Below are 15443 nucleotides of genomic sequence, written 5' to 3'. Positions count from 1 at the left end.
AGAAAATTCTTAGTGTGAATTTTGGTTATATGAACATCATATCTGAAAGATATGAGATTCTTTCAGGAGAGAGGTCATCTCTTTGCCTCTGACTTGGCTTTGAGCTCAGAATTCAAGTCTTTACATCTTTTTATTTAGCTTCTCTGTACAGTTAGAAACAACCAGATCATCTCTTTAGTTTTTTTTTTTTAAATCTTCATGTCCTTAATAATATGCCTTATCAGTTGATATATATAGCTCCCTGTCTTGTCTTTGTTTTGCACATCTTTCTAAATGGCACATGGGATCATTTCACCACTTAACTCTGTATGAGGTGGGACCATACTGTTCCCTTTTGTGATAAAAGCATGCTTTTTCATCATCATCACACCCAAGCACATCCAATAACCAATTCTTCATGCCCTTTTTCCACGAAAATCTTTTACCTGCAGCACTCTTGGTACTAATTATTTTTTCTGTCACTATTCTTTGCTGAAAACAACAGAAAATTAAAAATTAAACACAAAATTATTTATTTAAACATGTTTATATGTACTGAAGTTCCAGGTTGTCTTGAAAATCAAAATGGGAAGCTAGAAAGAGTGTATATACATCTGTACATCTATACATCATACACACACACACACACACACACATCCCAAAATATACACAGGCTGTTATAATGGTGGCACATTTCGATTGTTAGGGAGTATGGACATTAAAATTCCATTACTGGGCTGCCTGGGTGGCTCAGTTGGATGTCTGACTTCTTGATTTTGGCTCAAGTCATGATCTCATGGTTTGTGAGTTTAAGCCCCACGTCGAGGTCCTCGCGCTGACAGTGCAGAACCTGCTTGGGATTCTCTCTCCTCCCTCTCACTCTGTGTCATAGACTCTAAGTCTAAAGTTCTGTTTGGCCGGCAAAAGAGTGGACGCAGGATTAAAGCAAGAGATAGCTAATGTCTGGGAAAAGACAAGAGCTCCGAATAAGGGTCCTTGCCCCATTTTTATTAGATCAGAAGGTTTACAAACACGGTGATGGACGTGCACAGAGACAATGAGTCTATCAACATTAACTTGTGGATGTGAGGGAAAGGGGGTCTTGAGGATATTTGTGGTTAGGGGTTTGGGTTAATACAAAACAAAATCCGGGCAGCGGACAGTCAGGAGGAGGGTTGTTTACAGCGGACATGAGGCAGCACCTCTGTTCATCTTTGTCACCCTAAGGGATGAGACAGCAAATAACCTCAGGGTTGACAAGGCACCTTTTCTTTTGTTAACCATCTCTACTCTGGGCTGGTTTGCGTGCAGTGCAGCAGTCCATAGTCCAATTCACCAGTTTACCTAACCTGGCCTTATCCTTCTGTGAAAGCAGCTCTCTGCTATAGTACTAAATTGGGGGTGCTTTCACCTTGAACATCTAATCTTGTTTATTTCATATACCTATGTATTGGGCACCTTTGTGCCGTATCTATTTTAGGCCTTTGCCTCTCCCTCTCTATTTTGGGGGCTCTGCACCCCATCTCTATTTTGGGGTGCCTTTGCCCCTCCCTAATCCTGGCACCTTTGCTCCTCTTTATTCTCGGTGTGTCTTTGCATTCCTCTATTCTTGGGGGGCCAATCTGATTTCCCCAAACTCGGGTGTGAGCATTTTATGACTTTGTGTTTCTTGATGCCTTGTCAACCCATTGGTGTAAGTCCGGGGGATTCCTAGGCTCATCCCCCACAACTCTGCCCCTCCCTTGCTCATGCTTGTGCTCTCTCTGCCCCTCTCAAATTAAAAAAAAAAAAAATTCAAACAAACAAACAAACAAAAACTCCATTACTGATACTAAACTCTGGACCCTGCCACTAATATTGCTGTCTCTGTCGAATCTGAAAGAGGAATATTCCTGCAATTTATCATGATGGAACCTCTATGTGGCCTAATTTTGCAGGGTCACTAACTTCAGAATTAGGTATATCTAATTGGCATAGTTATAAAATAGACTGGAAAAATGAATTATATGTCTCAGTGTTGCAAAATGATGTACTCATAATTTGAAATTTTCCCAACTGTGGGGAAGTGTTCAAAAATGTTCATTGACCAGGGCACCTGGGTGGCTCAGTAAGATGAGCATCTGACTTTGGCTCAGGTCATGACCTCATGGTTTGTGAGTTGGAACCCCACATCAGTCTCACTGCTGTCAGCACAAAGTCCTGCTTAGAATTCCTTCTCTCCGTCTCTCTGCCCCCTCCCACTCACACACTCTCTCTCAAAAGCAAATAAACATTACAAATTTAAAAAAAAAGAATGTTCATTGAACAAAGACATGCTGAATGGCCAATAGGTTGAAAGTCTAATCAGCACTAGGAAGTACCTAAAAGATGAATGTATCATGTGGAAATCTTAGCCATACATAAGTGGAAAATCTGGGAAAATGTATAAGGAAAAAAGGAATGGTATATAAGAGGAGACAAAATAAAAGTAAGTCAGAATGGTATGAATATAGGTCTAATTATGGCAAGGCAATTGGAGGAGGGTAACAAGAACAAAGGATCAGACTGGATAAACAAGCAACAGCTACATCAGGAAAGGCTTTATGAGACTTGTTGAAACAATGGAGTCCAAGCAATGAAAATATCAAGAACTCTGCAATGTCTGGTATTTTAGCTTCCTTGCAAACTGTCAAGTTTCATGAATAACTCTGAAAGAGAAACACAAGATTTCTTGGACAGACATAAGTGAGATTCGTCAGGGTTTTCAGAATTTCTGTGCTGGTCCCCTGAGACTGAATTCTCCCAGGTTTATATGAAGAAGGCCCCAAAATACTGCCCATGTAGTGGGTTGAATTACAAGAAAGAAATGGTGAGTTTAGGAGGCCAAAATGTTTTATATTGGGCAGTAAACTTTCCTGCTTTTGCTCTGGAGGAAAACATTATTTTTATTTAACCCAATGGTAAGCATGCCTACCCTTTGCTTCAAAAGGAGCCATTTTCTCTACAGATATTTTTGAAAAGAATGAAAGGCAAAGAGCAGTCAGCCCATGTATGTGGAAGACATATAGAAACGTGAAATATCCAGGGAGAATCATTGAATATTTCCCACATAAATATACTTACGGATAAATCTTCTCTTTCTTCATTTTTTTCTGAACAAAAATTTTTTTGAAACAAAATTTTTCTTAATTTGATTCTGTAGAATATGAAGAATGTTTTGAAGATAATCTTTCTTGACTAAAATGAATGGGTGTTCTGAAGAACAAATATAAAGAGAGGAGAAAGGACAGTTGTATACTGTGTTAAGAAAGAGAAAGTAGAGAATTATATAGAAATAAGAATACGAATAAAATGACAAGCTAATATTTTATCTAGACATATGGTTATATATATAATAATTACATACAAAAATATTCTTTCCCCACATATATGCTGTATATGCAAATAGTAGTAGGTATTAATACCCCAAATCCAAAGACCTATTTGTATCAGGTTAAAAAATAATAAGTATATACACAGTAACACATACATAACTGACACCATGCTTCTGTAAACAACCCTATTTTTATATACTGATATACATATACATTTATACACATATATGAGTATTTTATATGTATTGTTCATATATATTTGTATAATACATATACATATTTTCCAAGTCTATATTCAGTAGATGAAAGATGATTCTAAACAAGTAATTAATTTTGCTACTATTGAGTTGAATACTGAACAAAATACTTTATTTCACTGTGAATGAAATTTTCAACTGAGCCATGCATATTCTATAATATCCAACTCGACCCAAACATCAGATATTCCTAGGAGGGAGGAAATCAAGAAACCCAGATTATAGACTTCTACAAATTCTTTTTTCAGTATAGTAATATTTTGGTGGGGAAATTGTAATCATAAGTTACACCCAAGACTATTGACTTTATGGACCTAGAACTAGAGATAAAAGAGATATATGTTTTCTAGCATTTTGAATTGAGTCATGGGTTCATCTTTAGCTAAAACAGCTTTCTAACACTCTGAGCTTTGTTTTCTGGTTATTTCCAGAATCACAGCCTGAAGCTCTGGCTATCGCTTTTTCTGTGAGAGGGATCTTTGCTATTTTCTTTACTTTCTTTATTTTTTTCTATTATTCATACTCTCCTCCTTCTCTGTGATGTCTCTAAGGATGTTTATCTTCTCGGTTAAAACCATAGGTCTTTTACAGGCTCCACAGGCAAACTGACAATGCAATAGTCACATATATATGAGCATGAGTCCCAAGTATCCCATTCTTCGCAAAAGTTTGGGGGCTCAAAAAAGTGTAATTTTTTCTTATATCGGGGATTTTCTTGTCACTGTTGTTCCTGTTTCTCTCCCATTTCAGTTGCTAACAAAGGATCTATCACATTGCGATTGTAAGCGCTTCAAAATGCTGATCCCTGTGTAAACCCAGTATCATAGAATTCTATCTAAACATTTTCTATTTCCCTAATACCACGTCAGAATTCACACAGATATTTAAAACCTACGTTCCTTTCTTTAAATTCCTTTTCTGATTATCTGCCCACAAATAAGTAGAGTTGTATTCGTCCTATATTTATAATACTTCTAAATGAAAACTTTGCTCCCGTCCGAGTGCAATTGCCATTAATATTTACTTTGACAATATAAACTCATTGCATTTATAATTTCTTCGAGTCTTCTATTTCCTTGAAGACATATCATGTTACTACTTGAATCATTTGATTTGCTTCCACAAACAATGTGATCTTTTTCATTGTGTTTCCAACACCATGCTTATTTTACATGCTTGGTTTGTTATCAGGACGAAGGCTTCTGAAAATTAATATCCGAAACGGTAAAACTTGAATAAATTCGATGACATTCAAGAGAGGATCCTACCATTAATTTCGGGGACAGATGATGTGACAAAGTTGTACGCGTTCATCAGACTTCAGAAAAGTTTTATTTCCAAACTTTAATGACCATAAGATATAAGCCTGAGGTGCATATTTTTAATTTAAAAATACCTTCTCTAGGAGTCCAATGGGAAATAATTTTTTCTGGACAATAAATGATCTTCAACTATTCAAATATTGTCGTGCTGGGACCTCGCTGGAAATGCCTTTTGCCACTGCCTTCGCCTGAGCAAGAAGGAACATCTGAGTGAACTTGGTGCCCTCAAGCGATGAGCTGACACACATAAAGTTAGCTGTTAGCTTACATAATTTAATTGGACCTGACTCTTCTTGGCTCAAATGCCTCTTCGTCCTCCAGCTTTCTGTTTTGTTTTGTTTTTTCCCCTCCTCCTTTTTTATTTTCATTTTTCCTCCTCCTGTACTTAACTAAAGTTGAAACCAAAACTTCCCTCTTCACATTCCACTAAGAAGCCTTATGTATTTTTCCTAAACATACGTATTTTGCTCTTTGAACACCAGGTCTTAGTAAAAATGGTGACGTTATAATGTTTTTTCTTCCCATATCCATTCCAGGCATCTGCAGTATGGCCCACATTATCAGTGCCTAGCTGTCTAGCTGGAGGTCGGCGTGCGAAGGCTGGTCACTCCTAAGATATTAGTTGACACTGATTATGACAGTCATACCTCAGAATTGTACTGATTAAATGGAACACTGGAAATCAACAGAGTTCTGAAGATCCAAAAGAAAAAATCATTAATGAGCAACCATCAGGGAAAATGACCAACAGTGACACTGCATAGTAGAAGCCCTTTTATTGGAGACCAGTGAAACCAATTTAAGTCCAAAAGTTAAATAAAGTGGAAAGTTAAAATAATATATAGATACTTTAAACATTTCATTTAAGCTTTGGAGTTATAATTGTACATTTATTCAGGAACAATTTTACATGGAGTCAAAGCCTTTCCTCTGGAATAGGCTATAAAAAATTACATGAAATAATGACAATAAAAAAGACAACTGACATGAACAAGTGTGAGAATAACACAACCGATTTGGGGTAAGCAAACAACTCAGTTGGTGAGAACAAAGATATTCAGATGATCATAAGATAATAGGCTACCAGGCACAAGTGTCTAGTGAGCCATGGGCATTTTGGAACATTTATCTTTTTTTTCCCCCCCACTTTATTACCATTTTTTCCTTATAGTAAAAATAATTATTATGAATTCTACTTATTAACACATTTTTCCGTGCACAATACTGTATTGTTAACTATAGGCACACTGTTGGGCCACAGATCTCTAGAACTTACTGATTCTGCACAACTATTACTGGATACACATTGAACAGCAGCTCCCCTCCCCTCGGTCCCTGGCAACTACCATTCTACTCTCTGTTTTTATGAGTTTGACTATTTCCGATCCTTCATATAAACGGTATCCTGAAGTGTTTGTCCCTCTGTGACTGCTTATTTCACTTAGCGTGATGTCTTCCAGTTTTATTCATGTCGTCACATATGGCAAGATTTGCATCATTTTTAAGGTTAAATACATTGTGTATATATACTCCAGTTTCTCTTTCCATTCATCCACTGATGGACTCTTATGTTGTTTCCATGTCTTGGTTATTGTGAATAATGCTGCCAGTGAAACCGGGATCTTAAAGAGATAGCTGCACTACCATACGAGTGCTTTTCAAAGACAGAGTGGAAGATGGTGGGTAATCCCAGTTGGCTAAGAGATAGTCTACTACATCTTTTACCAAATTCTTTAAAATATACTCGTTAGTGCCAACATGACCATTGCACAGTTTATCACAATAAGGGTTTTGCTCCATGCAGTATTTCCACACATGTTACTTTTACAGTTTTAAAATTAATTAAGTGGCCAGAAGAATATTGCAGAAGGAATTCCTTTAGTGACCTTCAAAACAAAACAACAAGACAAAGCAAAACAAAACCACCTTTGGTTTAGAATGAGTTCCTCTGCTTTCAACCAATGCTCAGCAACACGTTACAAAATTTTAAAAAAAACAGTAGTAAGCGATTTAATAAATGGTGATTTAGCGCCACATAAGAGTATTTGAGTGTCGCCCCAGTCACTGTGCTGACATATGTAGCTCCTGTCACCTTCCTCTGTTCCCTTTGCTGTGGCTACATCGGCTTCCAGGATAGTCTTTACACAGGAAAAGCATGTTTTCGCTAATGTTTCTTCTCTGGGCCTCACTCCCTACTCCCAATATATGGCTTCATCTCCACAACACATTTGGTCTTTGCTCTAATATCTTAATCCTGCATTTATCTCTTTACTATTTTATACTTATGAATAGTGCTTAACAGTACCTCGTATGTTAAAATGTGTACGTTCATTTTCTTTACTGTCCCTTACTAATAGAATATAAGTTCCATTTCATCAGTAGCTGTATTCCCGGTATTGTGAGTAAAAGGTAGCACACAGGAGACCATAGGTAAATATTTCTTGAATGAAGGACGAGTTGATTATTTTTCCCATCATACTCATAATTCTGAATGAATTTTTGGTTGATTATGCCTATTTGATTACTCTCAAATATCCTTTTACAATTTTCATGCTTATAACTACATTCAAAGGAGATAATCATGATTATCATTCAGTTTTCAATAATTATTTTAAAAAGATGATGAGGATTGTCTCGCACCTAAAATGTTCTAATAGGCCTCTTGTTTTTTTTTTTTGTTTTTTTGTTTTTTTGTTTTTATTGTTTGTTTGTTTGTTTTTTTAATTTATGAGTCAGGAATACTCATTTTATTTTTCTAAGATTTTCCAGTGAAGTCAAGTCACTCAACTTTCCAGGGAAATAATGTGAAAGGGGAGCTTAAGGCCAGGAGTGTCACATTAATTGGAAGAATTTCAAAGGAAAAGAAAACCTGGAGAGGGGACAATTATACATTTGGATTATGTCTTCCATGATACTTTCAGAACTTTTTTTTTTTCATTTTGATGGCTCCCCCCCACCCCCTCACTGCTAATTATAAATAAGGAAGCCCAGTAGATAATCAGACACCTTGGATATTGCAAGAAGTCTATTACACACCAGGGGGCTCTATTAAAGTAGAGCTATACAAAATTTTCTAACTTACAGTTAACTTAAATGAGGTTTCCTATAAGAAGAAAGTTTAAATACAATTTAAGCAGCCAGAAAGAAGTCTTTAAAATAGGCTACTTTTCCCTCGGGTGTTCTGAAGTAACAGATGCTTTAATATCAAGTGTAAAGCTTTGGCAGTAAGATTCTACTAGTCATTTCTGGTCTCTGGGCTTTGGACAAAGACTTTCTGCAGGCACTAAATACACACATAAGAGTTAGCAGTCATTTCTAGACCATTCCTGGCCCCTGGTAGAGACAGACTATCTCAACAAAGGATACGCTTGCCTGTTCAGCTGTGTATCCTGCAATGGAATCATTGTTTTCCAAGTTGTGGCAAGACCCAGAAAATTTCATACAAAATGGGAATAGGTTGTGTAATCATGTGCAAAGTTTTTCCCTTAAGACCTGAAATGACTTCACAAAAAGCTTTGACAACCCACAATCTGGCCCCACTGCTTTTTCCCTAAAACTTTGACTCCCTTCGCTGCTACATAAGTGACTTGTCATCTAGTAATGGAGCCACCGTTCCCTCACGGCATTAGCTGTCTTCCATAATGGCAATCAACCGTTAACGGCTTAGGCTATTGGTAAGGAGGGCCATGGGTTGAAGAATTCAGCTACTGTTTTTGTTGAGTGAGTAATTCATATTAGGGCAACTGGAATTTATCTTTACTTTAGTTCATGGACTATTGCTAAGAGCCAGGTTTTATTGTAAGTCTTTTGTGTCACTACACTGTAATACTAAAGACACACACACACACACACACACACACACACACATCTTGAACAACTTCTTCTGTAAACAAATGCAATAACTTTGTCACACAACTAATCTTTATGTTATTTATATACATCTCCAATAAAAAAAGAGCCAAACTTGGAGGAAAGCTTCTGGAATTAAATAGAGGATCAAGAATGCTTTCCCATCATTTCTTCTCCAGGCTGCTGGATATGTGTTTGAACCCACCTTGGAAATGAAGACATTAGGAAAGAGTGGCACTCAAGGATTTATTCTAAAGACCCCCTATCCAAGCTGTAGGCACTGAGCTGTCATCCTGCTCTCTGCCTCAACTCTCTTGCGCCACAAAATTTTGCACGCAATGTACATTTATTTACTCAGGATTTTGATTTATCAGAATGTGATTATACCACACTGTTCTAGAAATTCATTGGCCATTTTCCGCAATGAGTTACTGCTTCCTGCCTAAAGTAGTTATAATATATATATATATATATATATATATATATATATATATATATTTTTTTTTTTTTATTTTATTGTTTCTGTCATCTTTCTCTTGATCTTTGTCTCCAGATGCATCTTCTTACCACCTTACAGGTGGTATCAGTAGGCAACTCCAAATTTATTATCACTTTATTTTTATTTTTTTTTTTAATTTTTTTTCAACGTTTATTTATTTTTGGGACAGAGAGAGACAGAGCATGAACGGGGGAGGGGCAGAGAGAGAGGGAGACACAGAATCGGAAACAGGCTCCAGGCTCTGAGCCATCAGCCCAGAGCCTGACGCGGAGCTTGAACTCACAGACCGCGAGATCGTGACCTGGCTGAAGTCGGACGCTCAACCGACTGCGCCACCCAGGCGCCCCTCACTTCATTTTTAAAGAACAAATTTAACTGCCCTTGGTCCATACCTCTCTTTATTATGCTATACTCAATATAGGCCCACTGAAAAAATACAAAATATTTCCCAGTCCCTGTAAATAAATGCTGTTTATAGAATTTTTAAATTTGAGTAGACTCCTTTAAATGTTGGAGGATACCTCTCATTGAGGCTTATGAATATGCTGCTTATCCGTTTTGTGAGTACGAATAACACCGCTCAGCTATGCATGGGTGACCTGATTACACAGGCTCTAAAATGCTTGTAATTATGTTTATAAAATATCAAATTGTTTTCTTTAGTAATATAGAAGCTTATCCACGTAGTTTCAACATTTGTAAGCTTATAGAATAGTAACAGTGAGGAAGTTTCTATTCGAGTTGAATTTCATTGCAGTATGGCTTCATGCGTGTCAGGTGAAATAGGAACAAGGATGTGAGAGAAAGAAATGCAGAAGAGCACCATAGAATTTCTTTATGGGTCTCTTTAAAGTAGTGGGAAAGGTGGCTTTCATTTACTTATTTTTGCCTTCCTTCTTTTTTCTTCTTTCCCTTCTCCATCCCTTTTTATCCTTACATCTAAAGTGGCATTTAGCTAACATGAGGAAATTCATATTGTTGCCATTAAAGGAAAAGGGAGGCAGACATTTTACTACTCAACTTCTGATTCACAAATATTCATAAACGTGGAAAAGAAAAAGGTGCAAATATACATTCTCATTCATTTAAAATTCTAGTTTATGCTCCTTTGCTGTCGCTCCTCCTGTAACTTCATTTAAAAATAGTTGATGATATGGGGTGCCTGGGTGGCTCAGTCGGTTAAGCGGCCGACTTCGGCTCAGGTCACGATCTCGCGGTACGTGGGTTCGAGCCCCGCATCAGGCTATGTGCTGATGGCTCGGAGCCTGGAGCCTGTTTCGGATTCTGTGTCTCCCTCTCTCTGCCCGTCCCCCGTTCATGCTGTCTCTCTCTGTCTCAAAAATAAATAAACGTTAAAAAAAAAAAATTAAAATAGTTGATGATATTTCAGCTTATACAGCCATTCTAAGAATAATTTAATCCATCAATGAACATTTAAACCAAAAAAGTTTTGGGTTTTTTTTGTTTTTTTGTTTTTTTACATTGTGTAGAATGTATCAGAAATGAAACACTTTGCTCCAACAGTTTTTTTTCTCTTTAGATGAATTCAGCAATAAACTCAGACAAAACCAGTTTGAGTTCCTACAGCTCTTGAGAAAATCGCTATGACACTAGCAGGATGAACCTATTTAAAGTAGTTAAGACTTCAGCACATGAGATATTGCCACTCCAGAAGCCAAGTTACCATTCAGTTGCCTATTTGTTTTGCTATAGTAAAAGATTTTTTGTTACTGCAAAATATCGAACTGAAGAAGAACCACCTGAAAGCTGAATTAACTATGGAAATTATTATTGAAAGTGCTGGGAGGAATGCTGCTACTTGATAAAAGAGTTGTAACCATTTCTCCAACTTGACCCAGGCTGTTGTTCTCAGTGCTGGACACCTGCAGCCCCCAGGTTGACCTCCTCAGGTTCGCCTCCAGGGCTGGCAGCTCCTCCTGGGACAGCACAGCCCCCTGCCAGAGTCCAGGACTCTTTCTTCTGTGGCTTGTAAGGTGCATGGGTCTTCAGACTGGCTTTGGCCTCTCCTTGTCCCTTTCTGCAGATCTTGTTAGCTCTTTGTCTCTGTCTCAGACAAACTCGCATGCTAATTCTGTACTTCCTGGGGATTTCCTGTTTGTTCGTTCTTGTGTTTGTTTTTAATGGACTTTTGACTTTCAGTTCCTTTTTAAATCACTTTTGTCTCAATCCAAAGCCAAAGCCACAGGCATCCCATATATTATCTTGGTGGTTAAAATCCCCTATCTCAGGTGGTACTTTGTCTTCGTCATCCCTTTCTGAACTCCTTCTCCTATTTTCACTGTTACCTGATTACACATTAAAAAGTGTCCTTATTTAGACTGTCTTAATTGCAATTTTTTTTTTATTTAACCTTGGAAAACAATGGCTCATCTCTTTCTCTCCACCCTGATCCTAAACCAGAGTTGACAGATCTCCCTCACTCGATGAAGATAGGTTCCCAACGTTCTAGCTTGCCCTCCAAGAGAATTTGAATGTGTTACTCCTTTGTCACAGGGTATTCCCTGAAATGAATGGGGCCAGTTCTCATCATGAATCCAGGCTACACTCTTGCTGCAACTGAATGGGGTGTTACTGAGAATGCTTATTTCCCAGTTGACGGAGATAATCCTACAGGCTCTGCCTCTGAGCGCCACTGAACCTCTGGGCACTGCTGATGGGCCTATGGTGACCCTATACAGGGCAACTCTGTAACTCATTTATTAACATAGAATTCACCCTATAACTCATTTATTGACATAGAATTCACACAGCATAAAATTCACCCATTTGGAATGTAAATTCAATAGTTTTTCATATATTTATAGAGTTGTGTAAGCATTACCACCATCAACTATAAACCATTTCATCACCACCCCTTCCCAAAATTATCCTAGGCCCATTATCACTCCTGTTTCTCTCAACCCCACCCTGCAGCCAACCATTAATCTACTTTGTGTCTCTATAGATTTGTCTATTCTGTATCTTTCATATAAATGGAATTATACAGTATGTGGTCTTCTATGACTGTGTTAAAAAAAAACAAAATGCAACCAAGTAAATTTAAAGATCTAATTGGCTTTATTAAACAGTACTTAAATCAGACAGCAACCCATCTAGCAAGTAGAGGAAAGCTCTGAGGAGTTGTACAAAATGGAAGGTTTTTACAGGAAGGAGGTTGGGGCAAGAGTTACTAGCAAAAATTTTTTTTTTTTTAATTGATTTCAGCCAGGTAATCTTCCCATAAGGGCGTCTTATCATGCAAATTAATTCTCTTTTGTGATAGAAGGACCCATGTGCCAGATTACCTTATTGGTGAATACCAGAAAATCCCAGACTGATTGGCTTAAAATTCCACTCCTGAAGAGGTTGAAATCACAATTAAGTCATGGTTTGCTGTCCTGGGGGCAAGTGATTTCACACTGGGTTGGTAGTTTCCTTTTTAACAGTGGCTTCTTTAATTTGGTATAATGTTTTCCAAGTACATCTATGTTGTAGCATGCTTCATACTTTTCTTCCTTTTTATTGTTAAATACCATTCTATTACATAGATATATACATTTTATTTATTCTTTCGTCAGCTGGTGTGCATTTGGATTGTTTCCATTTTTTTAACTATTTCAAACAACACTGTTATGAATATTTGTGTACATGTTTTTTAGTGCAGACATATGTTTTCATTTTTCTTAGTTATATGGTAATCTTTGTTTCAACTTGGAGAAACTGCCAGACGGTACCAGAGTGTCTTAACCATTTCACATTCCCATCAGCAATGTAGGAAGGTTCTGAGTTCTTCACATCATCAGCGTTTCTTATATTTGTTTTGTTTTGTTTTGTTTTGTTTTGTTTGAGAAAGAGAGAGGGAGGGAGAGAGAGAGAGAGACAGAGAGAGAGAGAGAGAGAGAGAGAGAGAGAGAAGCCTCCTGTGTGAAGGAGAAGGAGAGAAGCAAAGGGAGAAGGAGAGAGACAGATCTTAAGCAGGCTTCATCCCCAGCATGGAGCCCAATTCTAGGTTCCATCTCGTGAACATGAGATCATCACCTGAGTCGAAATCAAATACACTCAACTCTCTGAGCCACCCAGGCACCCTGATATCTGTGCCTTTGATTATAACTGTCCTGGTGAGTGTCAAGGAATAACTCATTATGGTTTTGATTTGTGTTTGTCTAATGACTAATGATGTAGGTGTCTTTTCATGTGCTTACCGGTTATTTGTATATCTTATTTGGAGAAATGTCTAATCAAATTCTTTGTCTATTTTTAATTGGATTGTCTTTTTACTACTGAATTGTGTTTTTGTAATATAGTCTAGATGCAAGTCCCTTATCAGACATATTATTTACATATATTTTCTTCAGTTTTGTGGGCTGTACCTGCATGTTGTTTATGGCATTTTTTAAGACACAAACATTTAAATTTGGATCAATCCAATTTTCTATTGTTCTCTCTTTTTTTGCTTGCACATAGTGATTCTTGATGAAGATTGAAAAGCTTCATTCCGTATTTTTGGCCTCAGTGTTAACCTCCAATTAAAAGTAATCCTAAAGCAGTTGAAATAAATAAAAGACTAAATTCAGTGCTCAATAGCTGTTTATGGCACTTTTCTAAATTTGTGGTATGTAATCATAGGCCTTTGGGAGTCTGAATATGCATGTCTTCTTTGGGAGCATCAATTCCACCAGAAATCTGAAGGCAAGTTTAAAACTTGTTACCACAGGAAATAGTGCAAAATATCTGTGAATTATTTCTAGGCTTCTTATGCCCGAAGTAACCAGTTATTTTCTTCCTTAAGCATAATACCCATTGAGAGAGCTAAATGTGTCATCTGCCACTGCTAGATTACTTTATATCTCTGATTTCTCCCCACATTTCTAAATTTTACTATTTAGTATATTTTAGTTTCTTATTTTTTTTAAGGGATGTGACAAGTACTGCATTCTTTTTTGTCGTTGTTGTTGTTTTTCTTTTTGTTTATTTATTTTTTGAGGGAGAGAGAGCATGAGCCGCTGAGAAGCAGAGAGGGGGAGGGAGACAGAGGATTGGAAGCTGGCTCTTCCCTGACAGCACAGAGCCCAATGCTAGACTCAAATTCATGAACCAGGAGATCATGACCTGAGCCAAGGTCAGACACTCAACTGACGGAGCCACCCAGGAGCTCCAACGGGTACTACATTCTTAACCTTGCTTCCCAAGAAAGACCAAGGCTGTGGCTTCTCTCTTCCAACAAGATTGATTTTGCTGAGGGGTGCCTGGGTGGCGCAGTCGGTTAAGCGTCCGACTTCAGCCAGGTCACGATCTCGCGGTCCGTGAGTTCGAGCCCTGCGTCAGGCTCTGGGCTGATGGCTCAGAGCCTGGAGCCTGTTTCTGATTCTGTGTCTCCCTCTCTCTCTGCCCCTCCCCCGTTCATGCTCTGTCTCTCTCTGTCCCAAAAATAAATAAATGTTGAAAAAAAAAATTAAAAAAAAAAAAAAAGATTGATTTTGCTGAGTTGCTTAATCTGCACCACCGGAGATAGGTTATTGGAAGATTCAAAGATGAGGAAATAATTGCTTCCAGACACAATGCCCGTCATCAAAAGACATTTGGGGCCATGTTCATTACATTGTGGGAAGCTGAACTTTTCCTGCACTTTTTTCAATGGCTATTTGTCCTGCGGACATATCATACATTTCATTGTGTGACCTTCTAACACCTGTTTCGTACTGAACCTTAGAAGCTGGCTGTTTGAATGATTATTCTTTGGCCTAGTATGATCGACTTCTTCGAAATTTAAACGATGACATATTTGGGGTGGACTGTTTTCCCACCCCAAATCCGATGGTTGCAGTTCTGATGGACACGCCAGTAGCTATGGGCAATGTTAAGCTGTACGCAGGCATGATTTTGTCCACTACCTGCTATTTATGCTTACACGATCAAATAATTATATTTCAACAAAACAGTTTTACCTCATATATCTCCTATCCTTTTTACGTCTTCATCAAGGTCTGACTGCCTTTGAAGCCTTAGAGAAGGAAACATTTCCTGCCTCCCGCTCTAAATTTGTCTTGGATAAATATTTCAGTTTATGTGAAGGTTTTTTGATGGAAGGATTTCTTTCCATAGTGTCGTATCTCAGGTGTGGCTTAAATCTGGGAGCAGGACAGTTCTCTACAGGAGAACTAAACTTGCACGAAACACACAGCTT

This window comes from Felis catus, chromosome A1 (genome assembly GCF_018350175.1).
Source record: "Felis catus isolate Fca126 chromosome A1, F.catus_Fca126_mat1.0, whole genome shotgun sequence".
NCBI lineage: Eukaryota > Metazoa > Chordata > Mammalia > Carnivora > Felidae > Felis > Felis catus.
This window is presented reverse-complemented; position numbering follows the sequence as displayed.